The sequence below is a fragment of the Rhea pennata genome, chromosome 14 (assembly GCF_028389875.1).
Source record: "Rhea pennata isolate bPtePen1 chromosome 14, bPtePen1.pri, whole genome shotgun sequence".
Classification (NCBI taxonomy): Eukaryota; Metazoa; Chordata; class Aves; order Rheiformes; family Rheidae; genus Rhea; species Rhea pennata.
In genome coordinates, this window is record NC_084676.1 from 9,209,914 (window position 1) to 9,224,144 (window position 14,231).

The 14,231-nt window shown below is 36.5% G+C and overlaps 1 protein-coding gene across 6 annotated transcripts in view; it reads right to left on the minus strand.

The window, feature by feature from the left end:
- Positions 1–14,231, minus strand: part of FABP6 (fatty acid binding protein 6) — a 42,553-nt gene that overhangs the window by 27,506 nt on the left and 816 nt on the right. For 3 of the 6 annotated variants that reach the window (XM_062587485.1, XM_062587491.1, XM_062587484.1), the window contains exon 2: positions 13,117–13,204. The exons of 1 other annotated variant lie outside the window; for it this stretch is intronic. The gene's annotated coding sequence lies outside the window, so the exon portion shown is untranslated. Of the gene's footprint in view, positions 1–8,278; positions 8,366–13,116; positions 13,205–14,231 lie in introns of those variants that run through there. 2 more of the 6 variants (XM_062587483.1, XM_062587486.1) reach the window with 2 other exon arrangements.

Here is a 14,231-nt window from a genome sequence, read left to right on the forward strand (position 1 = left end):
ATTCAGCTCCAGCTGATGAACACTACATGCATTCAGGCTACTGATAAGATGCCAGCAATGTCCTCAGTCCTCATTTTGGAGGGAAGAGGGTGGAAGGGGAAAAAAAAACTTCATTTAAATAGCCAAAAATGTATACTATCTTTGGAAGCAGCACATAAGCACCAAAAACTATTTGCACCCACCACTGCCCTCCCCCCAAAAAGGGATGACTGAGAGCAAACTCTGTAATTTACTTCCCTGTGATGCAGATGCCCCCTCAAAATATGTTAAGATTACTAATAAAATTGAGATTTTTCTTAAACACTAAGAACCATTTATTACAAAATACATAGAGGTCACAGGGGGACACACAAAGTCTGAGGTAAATTTTCACCATCAAAAGAGCTGAAAATACTTGTCTGTCATGATACTTGTCTGTCATGATATCATTTCTTGGCTTGGTAAACCATGCATGCTAGATGAGGCCTGAGGAAGTAAGGGGGTGGATAAAAGAGAGCTCTGTGGAAAGACAGACAGAAAGAAAAGGGCAGACAAAGAAGAAATGAGAATCAATCCTCTAGCAAAATGCTACCAAAAAATGTGCCAAATAAAAAGGGTTTTTTCTAACTGCAAGTTTTTGTTCTAATTTTAGTCAAAGAACAGAACATCTAATAAAGGGATGAAATGTGTGCATCAGACACAGAGATATTAGCATACACAAATGGGCCATGACCCCTCCAACTGTTGTTAGTGCATTTTGTATGTGTGTTTGCAGACACCATGAGGAAAAAATTTATCCTTGGTGTAACTGGATTAAAAAGTCAGTGGAATTATATCAAAAAATGAGTATTACCCAGCATATCTTTATATTGATGTGATTATGTGGTATAGGAAGCTTCCTACTCAAAGTCGCTTTTTCCGTTTGTCACAGGAAAACAGCAGATCTAAATACAAGTTATTTTATTTTTTTAAACTGACAGCTTAATTGGATAGCATGACTAAGAAACAGCTTTCAGCTGTACAGCTTTCATTCCTTTTTTTTTTTTTTTTTTTTTTAAGTGAAGGGAAAGGTCTGAAAACTTAGGCACATTATTTTTTAGATCACATTCCTCCTCCCTTTGTGACAAACCAAGCTAGTGTGAAACACTAGGCTCCATAGCGATTCCATTTAATGACTTGCAAAACAATAAAAATAATTTGTAGACAGTAAACTAAGAGGAAGAGCCAATAACAAAACATATCTGTTAAAAACGGCACACAGACATTAAGCCAAAGATATAGGGCAAAAGTTATTCACTCATATCTGAGCAAACAGCAAAGTCAAAGTGAACTTCAAATTGAACTACCAATTATAGACATACTTAAACTATCTAGAAAATCCCAATGCAATTAATTTTGTTCTATTTTGCTAACTTCACTGTTGTGCCTAGCTCTGATTTATAGTCAATCCATATATAACTGTTACATGTAAGACAATATCTAGACAAAAAACACATTCGCCTTGGTCAGCCCTGCTTTACTGAAATACATCCAAATGGTCATATAAGTAACTAGCAAGAAAGTCAAATGTATCAAGAATTACTAACTTAAGGACAAAAATTAATTTGTAATTTATGAAATAACTAGATACATCTGAAAGACTAATTATCTAGTTGCTGTGTCTTTGTCAAGGATAATACTTAGCACTGACACAGCACTTTTCATCTTCAAGTTGTTTTATAAACATTCACTATAATTAAATCACATCATGCTTCTACAAAGGAAACGTTATTGTTTATGTTTCACAGACAGCAAAGCTTAGGCTACAAATAAGTGACAAAGAGAAGGGCACATACTGTCAGAGAGGAACTTACAGCTCATGTTTGCTTCAGCTCTGGAAGTTCAACGGTTATATATGATTGCTAGTCAATTCTGCTTCCTTTAGTGTCCTTCCTATCTTCTTAAACTTTCAGCCCAAAATCCTAAATGAGAATATACTATGGATTCTGTTCACCTTAATGTAAATAATTAAGGTCAGTATTTTACTATCACTATTATTCTCATCCAACATGATGTTACCTTCAGTGACTACAATCAAGGAAAAGCCATACCTCATGATATTTATCTCAAGCTCTTGCAGTGAGCAGTCAACAGTGTAAGTTCTCTTGATCTCAGAATCAACAGAGCTTGTCTACATATGCAGAACAGAATCTCAGAAACACTACTGTGCATCCAGAACCATTTGCTTTGGTATTTTGTTAGTGAAGGCAAAAGATTTTTTTGTAACTTACTGAGAGGGCTTCTACATGAAATATTAAATTCACTGCCATGTGAGTGCACCTATACTTGAGTTGAGTCCTCCTGAATTATCTTGGCTCTAGTGATAATGTTGCAAAACAGTGACCAGTGAGAAGAGTTGTTGTGTGTACTATGTCACCAATGCACTACAGGCTTGTATGTAAGCAGCATATGCAATCCCACCCACAATCTATACCCAGCAAGTTAATTCTTCAACAGTGTAGCCATTAACTTGAGACAGATATTTTTGCACGGAGGTGAGGGATCAGGACAGGACCACCATCACAGTTAAAATCTGGCCTACCTGTTCAAGGAGCATAAAATACAACATACTCGTACATAATACAAAATGAGCTTTCTGGTGCTGCAGGAAAAACTGCATCATCTGTCAATTCACACAGTTGTTGATTTGTATTATAGTGACATACTGAAGTTGCAGTCAGGGCTGGGCCCAATTGCTCTGTGCTCTGTACAAAAAGAAACCTCCATGTCCCTTGTAATCTACATTTCTGAAACTACTTTCGTTGGATGAAGAATTAAAAACAGCAGCAGCAATATATTGCACAAACAAAAATTTCCATCATGTGTATCTCTGTTTGGTAGTTTACGTTAGATCAGAGCAAAATGCTTTTGTGGAGCAGTCCTTGATCACAACAGTCAAGTGCCTTACATTGCTGGGGAAGAGTGCAGTGCGGCTGCCTGCTTGTGCTGTGCATTTCCATGGAAAACAAAGAGCTAATACAGTTCACAGAATTCATGTACACGTAGGTACAAAATACTGCAGAAAGAAAAGACTCAGGAACCATTTTACAGATAAAGCCTGCTGTATAAGCTGCTTCTCACAAAAATAGCGATAATGTTAAATAGCTAATATATTCTTAGAAATAAGGAGAACCAATCAGGGAAAAAAACAAAAACAAAAAAACCCCCAAACACTGAGAAGCCAGATAGGCTCTTTTACTACAAATGCCAGTCCTGCCTTAGGCATTTTTTGTCCTTTCCCCTTCTGAAGCACTACACTCATAAGTTATTTCTGATAAAGATGTTGCAGCAGCCAGGAGATTTCTTGACTGCTTCAGCAACATAATATCCAGCACAACAGAATTTGGGAAGTAATACTGTTAGGAACAACTGTACAGTATAAAAGCTCAGATATCTACCTATACTCAACTCATTGCTACAGTAAGTCAACTCATAGTTGCAGGTGTCTGATTCTGAAGTGTATGCTCTAGTCTACAATCTTCTGTGCACTTAACATTTGATAAAATATTGTAATTTCACAGTCTTATAAAGCAAATCATCTGTATATCCACAATGCAAATTTATTTATAGCGCTAACAAGTTCCATCCCTGCCAGAAGACTTGCTAATTTTGGGGCTTCTTGATATATTGAGATGGACGCAACCACACATTTGCCCTGCCTTCCTGAACTGGGCAGTGGAGGGGCATACACCAATGGCAACACTTGATCTTTTGGACATGTCGGTACATAACTGCCTTTGCAGCAAAAGGCCTGTCCCCCTGCAAAGTCTTTAAGTAATTTAGCTTCATGAGTTCAACTAGCTTGACACCATCTGAACATGCTTATGTAGATATGCTCTGTCAACAGTCAACTACTGACTGGTCTTGTGTCACGAAGAAGGGACATCTTTCAGACATGGACAGTTATCTGAAAGGGAACAGATGGCGATCTTCAACTCAGTTTCTGTAACCTTGAAATCTGATATCTAATTAACTAGGCTACACTCAGAGCTATCATCCAAAGATGATCCTTACCCTGTTCTTCAAACCAAATGCATTTCTCTTTCAAAATGTTTAAAACTATCCAGGTAACATAACTGTGTAGTTTACAATCTAAGGTCTTCTCTAATTTATAAAGCTCTGTTTCTTTATCCATTATGAGATGCATATTCTCATGTAAAAAAATGTTTTTTAACACTGACATTAATGTAGCTACCCACTAATCTTACAATTAAATCACTTTGCTTTGGTCTCAGCTCTCAAATGAAGGTCTGTGTGAACACTTTTCACTTCTGCTGAAAGGACAGGTTGGGCTGGCAGAATGAATAAAACAGTAAGACAACGATCCCACCCTTCCTTCCTTCCTTCCCTCTCTCTCTCTTTTTCTTTTATGTTGATGTGGAGGGTGGAGGATTTATTTAAAGAATGTAGACTATTTAAGTCACTGTTCTGCAAAGCACTTTAAGATCCAGTGATTATAATGAACAATTTAAATGCCAGATCAATACAAACAATATTTATAGGAAGACAGATAATTACTAATTGCACTAAAAATTAAAAAGAATTGTTTAAAAAGGATAGTGTAAATAAATGGCTCAAGAATTATGCAAATTAATTAAATACACTTGAGAGACACTGGTCAAATTGATTTTGTTTATAAAAGATGACTTTGTTCAATGATTGCCCTGCATATTATTCGCAGATTGATAAAAGAAGCATTTATGACAAAAGGAACAAGAAAGAACAAAATGCTAGACTAAATAAGAGCCATTAGTGAGAAAGAGACAGCTGCAGAAGTAAAGAAATTCCACTTAATAGTCTCAGAAAGGAATTAGGATTCATATAGGCTACTACAGCAACTTTGATTATAGTGGGCAGTGTGTTAAACCAGCATCACTTAGTTACATTCTCATACTATTTACAAGTTTGTTTACAAATCCCAGATGAGTTAGGTAGGAGATGGGTTTCGTAAAGGAAAGAAATGTACACCAAAAGGGGTGAGTAAAACTCTCAACCTTCTTTTAAGCTTGCTTATCAAGATATTTTTCCTCACTTCAGACTTCAAACAGAAATTTTTTTCAATAGTCAGTGCTATATTAATGAAGAAATACAAAGGCATGGTAATGTCTTTCTGAAAGTGCTTTCCACTTCCACATGTATAAATCTTCTCCCTGACATGTATACAATACTAAGTTATTGACTGATTGCCCACTTTCTCACAAAATTAGACATAATTCATCTCAAAAGTAAGTTTTGGCTAGTCTGCCCCAAATAGGACAGATATTTCCCTACCTTTGCCTTCTTATTTCTTTAAACACATATTTGCATACAAATGCACTCCAGATTTCAATTTCAATTATTTAATATAACTATCCAACACTGTGAAGAACTAATATTAAACCAAATTACTCAATGAAGAATACTAAACAATGGATGTGATGTCAGATATTCCAAACAAGAGTGCCATAATATTGTGCAGAACTCTCCAACAAATAATAAGATTCTGTACTTGTAAATGAAAGTCCAATGTTTCAGCCAAATACCAACTATTACTTGGTTATTGCTTTGTTAAGGTAGCCATGACATTCAATACAATTTCTCCTGCCAAAAATTGTTAAGTGTCAGTAAACAGTGAATAGAGTTTTCAGAGGTGATAAGCAAATACTTCCAGCTCCCATTTTCTGGAGCATAGCAACAGAAAATTGCTGTACTCATCCTGTCAGAAAATCAAGCTGGATGTGATTTTTAAAGAGTAGATCAAACCTATAAACTATTGCAAAACTATTAATAAGCTACAAGGAATTATAAAGATTTGGTCTACATATTTCCAGGAATTATTCGTACAATATATTTTCTTGCTGTTCTCTTTAAATAAGACTTAGAATATTCATTCAAATTTTTGTAGTTCTAGTATTTTTAAATTCGAATTAAACATATTCCTGCCTCATATGTGACTAATATTTATTACCTTATTTATTCTCTACAAGCATTCAAAGGAGCTCTTCCACAGACATCTTAAATAATTAAAGGAGATTGAGGGAAAAAGCTCCTAGATACTAATGGAGCAAGATGACATATTCAGAGATAAAATAATTGTATTTGTACCCTAATGAAAAAAATAAGAAAAGATGCAAGTTGCACGGGTAAGGACTCAAGAGTCAGGCACTGCCAACATAAGATTGCAAGTGCACGTCTGGTCCCTTTTTATTTACTGGTTTAGATTACAAGCTGCATGACAAGGCCTCACTTCAGAAAGGCTTACTCCACAAGAACAGAGAACCCATAAAGGGAATTGTTAAATAATAGTTTCTGTGAGCAAACTCCTCTGCTGGGTAAGCCATGACTCAATGTTAGGACACTGATCCAGCACTTACTCAGGGAAAGAGCGTTACTAACTCTCTTAGGAAATCACTTGGGTATTTTGTAGGGATCTCTCACTCAAATTCAGGTAAGGTTCAGTCCTGCATATCAGGACAGTATTTCAATGAGTAACTGCCACATACTGTGCTGTAAACTTCATTACAAAAGCATATAAATGAAGAACGATTAATTTTCACTCAAAAAGTTCTCTCTCCAATTTAAAATTGAAGTGGCAAAGATTGAGAGGATTCAGTACAGGTATCTATCACTTAATTGCTGGTAGAACATCAAAGGAGATGGTACTATCAGGAGTCAATAAGGAGGAAATGAGCTAGAATTTAACAAACACAGGGGAGACAGGCTTCTGGTAAATCCTTAAATAAACATGGGAGCCAAAATTGTAACAATCCCCAGTGAATTAAGCATTCAGCAATGCTGTAGATTCCAGAAGCCATGAGTGTGCTTTAGAGCAAGAAGTTAGGCATAAAGAAATCTAAAGATCTACAGGACAGCTTCATAATTAAACAATTAAACACCTACACAGTGATCTAAACTGGACATGGTTGATCTTTCATCCCCTATCAAACCAAGGGAGTTTGATCAGAAATATTTAGGTATTCTGAAAATATGTATGGCTTTCCTACAAATCCACCTTGAAACTGCAATGTAAATTCTCACTAGCAAAAAACAGTAACTGCAAATGGATGTCAGATGCAGGTGCAAAAGCAGCAGCTAGATATGGTAAAAAGTAGTATATATGAATATTTGCACAACTAAGAAGAATTAAACAATTATGTGTACAGTACAGCGCAGTCACAAAGTTAGAAACACAAGAGCATATCCATGGCAAAATATAGAGGCTTGCCTTTCCATAGGAAAGAAGAATATTGTTTAGGCTGCTTGAAACAAATGCTTTCCTTTATAGTAGATGGTTTTTTTTTGACCTTATATTTATGCTAAAACACTGTGAGACTCTGGCTAAAACATCATCTGAAATTTGAATAGTAACCTATCCTATTCTGTTTGTGATAAATCACAGATAGAGAGATCTTAAAGCAGGCAGAGAGGAAAAAAAAAAAAAGAATTTAACATCTGAAGGGAACCTATTTTTAATTCCCCGTGATCTTAAATTCAGTAGCACAGCCCCCCCAAGTGTGCTTCTTCTAAGAGAGGCATCCAAAGAGAATACACTAGCTACAATTCTGTTCTTTGCAAAACAAGGAAAATGCAAAACACATCGTTTTAGAACAGAAAATTAACAAATCAACTTCCCTAAAACTATGGAGGAAAATTAATCAAAAATTGCTGAGGAAAAACACTTGTGTAAGTAATACTTAAAGTCTGTTTAAAGAATCTATTTCATTAATTCCATCCCTGAACAAAGAGCCTGAAATTGTATTACATTCCATTTAAGTCCTGAAAACAAAGTAAGTATCGTTTTATACAAAATAAACCTGAGAAACTAATGGCTTTTTGCTTTCAAAAATACTTGGCCTCAGCATACAGATCATTAAGACAAAATACAGACAGGTATCTCAACAGGTTGGCCACTTATTTCCCAAACAGACCTAACATTTGTAGACCTTTCCTTCTCTCAGAGAATAAGGCAGTACAGCTGATTATCACGATTTGGATGTTAAAGTCAGGAAGCTAGCATAACTGCATAATCAAAGGAGAAATATTCTTCTGAGGAGGCTATTTCAGAGCTGGCTTATCACTTCTTTCTGAATCACTCTCTGGAGAGCACTTCCTTTCTTCATTGACTACACCAACCTCCTGAACCTGCCATTTAATTTAGGCACCTAAATTATATGGTGTAAATACCTCCCTCTATGTCTCAACCACCCTAACCAATTAGCATCTTGCAGACTGAATACAGCTAGTCTGTCAGAGTAAGGGAATGGAAGTAGTATGTCCCTACCTGCCCTGCTTACTGGAGAGGTGGTCGGATAGGCTGCTACTCGTCAGGAGGTTTGCAGCTTCAGCAGGAAGGAACTGGAGTATTCCACACCTGACACAGACACGAGGCAGTTCAGGGGCTGACGGAGCGGAGTGTTAGACCCGCAGTTGCCTGTAGGTACAGTGATAGATCTCCAGCCCACAACCATGTGAAGGCTAGATTACCCTGATGATATTTTTGAAAATGAGGCCCCACAACTTCTGTTCTTTCGTGTCTTGGCTACATTGTAGACTAATTTTGCTTCTGTGTCTCTGAGCTTCAGTAAAATTGTTTAATCTAGTTGGGCACTACAGCATTCAAACACTGGAACGGATTTGTTCCATGCCCACATGAATTGATATTTGTAATGATACTAAATATTTGTGGATGAGGATTAGCGTGCATATGTGGGAAAAGGACTGGAACTTGATCTACAAAGAATAAGTTGTTGACTATAACTTAATCATTTAATAACAATTGGGGGTTTTGTGTGTATAGACCCTGTTTTCATGGCATATTGAATTTAACTTTTTAATTGATACTAAAATACCAAGATCTTTTATTAAAGAGAAAGTTATAGTAAACGCACTCTAAACTAGAAAAGTTTTTGACTCTAAAATATGAGACAACATTAACAATTCTGTATCTTGAAAAATGTTTTATTTTATCCTTATGCACAAACATGTGCAGATGTAATGGATACCACTGGTAGCTACAGATGCAAAAATTTAAAAGACAGTAGAAATTACTCAGATTCTAAGATAAAACAGAAAGCAGTTTCAGACCCACAGTTCTTAATAACTTATGAAATAAGCATGAGACTTGTCAGCGTAGAGCTAATACACCAGCACTTCATCCCAAGGGCTCACTTACATTTTTTTGGTTGATTGCTTGTTTTGTTTTTTAAGCAACCTAGACTATGCTAGTGGCTTTGGATGAAGTGAATAATAGATTTAAATTAATTTTCCATATGGACATTAGATGAAGTCCCAATCTTTGACTTCATCTCTTGTTCACAAGAAATTTGGCATATAATTAACTTTTCACATTCCAGGGTAGACTTCTGGGGCATGTGTGCATACAGTAGGATTTTACAAATCCTTTAAGAATCATTCATAAACCTAACAAAGCAAGCTTTACATTCTTACAGCCAGGAAAATCAGTTGCCAAACATTCTGAGAATGACTGATTATTTTGCTCCCCTCACGCGAATTTTCTGTTTTAAGTAGACTACTTTACTAAACTGTTCTAGAAGTAGTAAATTGGCAGCATACAATCAAGACTCAATCTTTACTTTGTTTGCTTATATTCCTATGCATTACTTAGTGTATGTTTGCTTTTATTGATTACTTTTTTCCTTCTCCTTTTTAAAGAAGAAAGCCTTGAAAAATTATTTCAAAACAATAGCAGACCATGCCTTGCCTAGACATGAATAATATTAAAATGAATTTATCAAAACAGCATAAAACTGTGGTCCCTAAATCATGATTCATGGGAGGCTTTTGTGAGACAGACAGACCTTGCCCAGGGTCACAGGAAATTATTGTCACTATGGCAGTCACAGGAAGCTATTGCCACGACAATCCAGATCGACAGGAAGAAATAAGTACAGCGCTTCCTGCAGTAAACTATTTCTCAGTGTTACTGCCGAAGGGCCAGTAAAAACTGGTGGCTACTGCTGTACATAAAATACAATCCCTTTAACGTACATGGTCAGAGTCTCAGCAAGTGACTCAGAGCTTCAAATCATAAACTTCTTAACCAAAAATCCTTACATCCTAGTCTACACCTTGGGAAAAATATCCTCTATCCTACCAAGATGCTATCACCTATTCCTTCATAAACACTCCCTATGAATCCATACACTTGCTTAGGGTTTTTGTATGCCTACACTCAGTCAGATGATCTGACTGCAGCATGAACAGACATAGCAAACATGTATCCAGCTAGCTTCCATACCAGCAACAACATAAACGCCAGCTACCAGGCAATTACCTTGGTGCAGTCTATTCTGGAGTCCGCTTTCTCTGTTTCAGTGTTACTTGCAGCTAAATTAGTTTAAAGGAAGCTGAGTATTTCTAGATACGTTGCAATCATTCATTTCAGCTTCAGTGTATTCTTGATTATATCCAGTTCATTTGTATTGTCCCACTGTAATCTTACAGTGTCAGCTCTTCCATGGTAGTGCACTTCTATAGAACCTCATGCCCACATAATCATGCTGTTACCATTATGTACTTTCTTATACTATACAGACCATACAGAAAGTGCTTGTTTAAACTGAAACACACGTACATGCTGCAACTATTCACATAATTCAAGATTTTCTATTTGTAATTAGTTCAGTGGAGTGATATGTTTTTGTCATGACAAAACAAATCAGTATCATTGAAGCGTACATGTATCTGCATACGCAGGTCTGCAAACAGATTGCCAGACTCAATCTTTGTCGTGTCCCAACTTACGCACACAGAAACAATTCTTTCACTCCTGTACACCAACACATACAGATACAACAGAACCTACTTCTTAAAAATACCACTCAACCACATCATCACATCTGTTCACCCACTCAAGGTTACTACAACTTCTTCTGCCACTCAGTCTGCCGACATGCTGTTAAATGCATCTTCATACAGCTTTGCATTTTTCCTGCCTTCAGATTCCTCAGTTTTTGTTACTTTCCTCCAGTTGTAACTATTTTCTTATGCCAAACTGACATTCTTCCTCCTCTCCTCATGTGAAAATTTATCAGTTCTTCTCTCTTGAGTTCACAGTTTCTTTTTTCTACTTTTGTCCTTTCTGCCAATTGCTGAACACACAGAGACTCATTTTGATCTACAGAAAGTGTGTGCGAGTGCAATTTGTTTCATTAAGATCATTCATTTATTTTGGCAGTTTCTAAAGGCTCCAGGAGAGAAACAAGGCCCCAGCTATACTAATCACTATGCAAACCAGCCACAGAAAGACAAATCCTATCCTAAAGAGATTATAGGCTAGATTTAAATAAACAGAAATTACAGGGTGATCAAAGGAATTTGGGATGGGAAAAACTATACAGCAAGCACTTTTTTATTCAACAGACAAGTTTCATCCTGTATTAACATGCCTACTGTTTGCATACTCCCACTTAAAAGTAACCCATCATATCATGTTTCTGCTGGACATTAGATTAGAATGGTGTATAAATATCTTTATCTCTTTTTAAAAGCACATATAACACCTTTCAACATGTAAATGATACTGTAACAAAGCTGTTTACATTCTATTTTTAAGACCCCTCAGTATTTTAAACTGATTGGGTGAAGCACATTATCTCTTCTGTTATTACAATGAAACAATTCAACCACAGCCATACATCCAGGTTTGTTTCTTATGCTTAGCATAAGGACTGCTGGGGACTCCAGTAGAGGTAAAAAGATGACAGTTAGCATTTTAATGGTTACTGCCTGCCATAAGCAACACCTGCTGAAAAGCAGGGTGGATTTCAGAAAGCATTAATCTCACTGCAGTTTTGGAAGAGGAAATCTTCCATTTTACGGCCATCTTTCAGAAAACTCTCAATTTAGCATAACAAAAAAGCCTGCTGGGCTGAGCTATTGGATCTCAATGTCCCATTAGCTCAAGGGCTAAGCAGTCTCTTTGTATCAGCTGGTAAGTTCTTGTAGGCTCAGAATTTACTACCATCCTTCTATACCACCCCATGGCAGGACTACAGAAATGAGTTGTGGCTAACCGAACTGACTGGATAGCACATTTAGAATCACAGAGGTACAAAGTATCTACACAAGCCATGCTGTTTTATAGTAAGGACCATGAGAGTTTTGTGCTCACTCCTCCCCCCGCCCCCCCTCCCCCCCCCCCATGAAAGCTGTCCTGCAGCTTTGCTTTTGAAAACTTTTCTCAGAGTTTACTGATACCTGGAGTGCTAGTGTTTGTAAAATTTCAAAATATAGTACTACTTTTCCTGAGTAAAAGCAAGATAGAATATATGACAATACATATCACTGCACTCTGCTAACCCTTCTAGCTAACCTAGTGCCTTTTCATTCCAATCTTAGATTTGAGAGGAATAGATAAGACTACTACTAGTATGAAGCAATACAGGGAAAGTAGTATTAGATCAGACGAACATAGCAGAGCAGTCTTACCCTGCACGCAGGGTGAGATTTGGTTTGCTGTTGAAATATGGTTGGAGTATGTCCAAGCATTCTTCGTGTAGGACAGTCCAACGCAAAAACAGCTCTGGTGTTATATATATAAGCTGTCTTCACTAATACCTTTCTATCTATCCTGGGACTCAACTGAATAACATAAAAAGTTCCTAGAAAGTAAATTTATATTTTCCAGATGCATGCCATCTAATGTCACAATCGCACAGAACAAAACTAAGACAGAAAATAACACCAGATTCCTTCCTCCAGTCCTATGATCACTTATTTTATACCAGGCTCCTTCAAGATGAGAACTCCATGAATCATTCAAAATTTCTGTAAACCTTCCAGAGCCACTGTTGCCTTTTCTTTGGCAGAATATACAGAACAACTCTGACTCGTAAAACTGGTATCTCACATCTGATGCAAAACTGAGATCTTTGAAATTAAGGTAACTCAGTAGCAACATAAATCTCACTATTCTCTAGAATTCTGGCAATGGAACAGAAATATTCAGCCTTGGGGGCTCCTACATAGTTGCTATCTTTCAAAGAACTATAGCCTCCGGAGAAGGAATACAGATCTTTTACAAATATGGCCTAACAAAATTGTTTCAAAATGATCTAGGCAGTAATATTAACGGCAGGTAGTTTTGGAAAAGCTTACCAAATCTGATTTCTTTTAAGCCACAGATGATACGATGAATCCATCTGCTGTTTCTCTGCAATACAGACTGATGAAGCTGCAAGCATGGCTGAAAAAAAAAATATATAATTCTCTATCTACTACTTCCTCTCCCCACAAACATTTTATTCTACGCACTCACACTATCAAGCCATTGATTTCAACAAATATGGTGGTAAAAGAAAAAAAAAATCTAATAAGCAGTTTTATCTTTAGCAAATTCACTTGACTATAATTCTAATGTATTTGTCTCAAGAAATGAGTAGCTCCATTCTGCCTGATATTCCCTTATGTTCTTTATACACTTCATGACAATGATAATGCAAACAATATATCCATAATGCAACGTAAAGCAAATCAAAAAGGGATTCTTTGTGTTCATAACACAAGTCAAAACAGAATGCTCAGGACAACGGAGTAGGTTAACATGCCTTGCCTTTCCTATCTCCCAAAATCCTATAACTAGCAGTTCACCAGATCACATTTTATTTACATAGTTATATGTAGCATTTTTATTGTTATAGAAGACCACGTTTATCGTTCTCATTGAAAAGTTTATTGTTTGTATTACCACAGTCCTTTAACTGTATGTAAGTTAGTTTTCCTACAATGAAGGAAGCAAAAGGTGAGCACACTACTAGGCTGTTAATCTGTTAAAGGATTTTTCTAATAATTTCATCTTTTTTTTTTTTAACCTTAGAACCCGAGGTGTGGCCGTTTCAATGGTACTGTAAGCATACAGTTGGTAGCAACTTTGAAATCTGCCAATAAAAGTCACTAACTTGAAAGAAATACTAACATAGTTTATTTTAAAGAAGTCTTATAGAATCAGTTTATTACTTTCCAACAAATTTCAATTGCTACCAAACAGTGTATCTCTTGTTATAGCACCTGGAAGAACAAAACCAGCCATGCTTTAAGACTGCTTCTTTTCCTCCCTCTCTCCCCAGCTGTTCATATTTTCCTTTCTCATGCTTCTCTTAAAAAAAAAAAAAATCCGAACACATTAGCTTCAAGAAAAAGATAAAATCACATATATAATATCCCCAAAGGTTTCCCTTTTTCTTTTTGTTTAGGAAAACCAAGATTTCCTAGGC